Source organism: Heterocephalus glaber, unplaced genomic scaffold (assembly GCF_053883595.1).
Source record: "Heterocephalus glaber isolate CG9 unplaced genomic scaffold, H.glaber_assembly_v1.0 deba00001600, whole genome shotgun sequence".
In the NCBI taxonomy this organism is placed as follows: Eukaryota; Metazoa; Chordata; class Mammalia; order Rodentia; family Bathyergidae; genus Heterocephalus; species Heterocephalus glaber.
In genome coordinates this window covers 46,956,456-46,956,814 of record NW_028258372.1, presented here as the reverse complement: position 1 = coordinate 46,956,814, position 359 = coordinate 46,956,456, and the positions used below count along the sequence as shown (strand labels likewise).

Below are 359 nucleotides of genomic sequence, written 5' to 3'. Positions count from 1 at the left end.
CTATAAAACATTAAACATTAAACTTGTTTAATTTCACATATTCATCGGTAAACCTTACTTTCAGGTTCTGGTTAATGACATCAACAACAAACTATTCTCCATATTCTTCAAACAAATTTTACAGATAAAATTGCCCCATTTTACTGAATTAACAATTGTCAAAGATCAGTTCTTATTACTACTTCAGGTTTCTTGCTGGTGGATCTGGTAATGAGCCCACTGTGTGTGTGTGTGTGTGTGTGTGTGTGTGTGTGTGTGTGTGTATGTCTGTGTCTGTGTGTCTGTGTCTGTGTTTGTTTTACAACCAAACCGATGTTTAAGTGCCTTTCCTGATTCATGTGGCAGCAAAATTCTTCACA

General features: G+C 35.9%; 1 protein-coding gene across 9 annotated transcripts in view; it reads right to left on the bottom strand.

The window, feature by feature from the left end:
* Window positions 1-359, bottom strand: part of Pycr2 (pyrroline-5-carboxylate reductase 2) — a 29,160-nt gene that overhangs the window by 3,251 nt on the left and 25,550 nt on the right. The gene's annotated exons all lie outside the window — the stretch shown is intronic.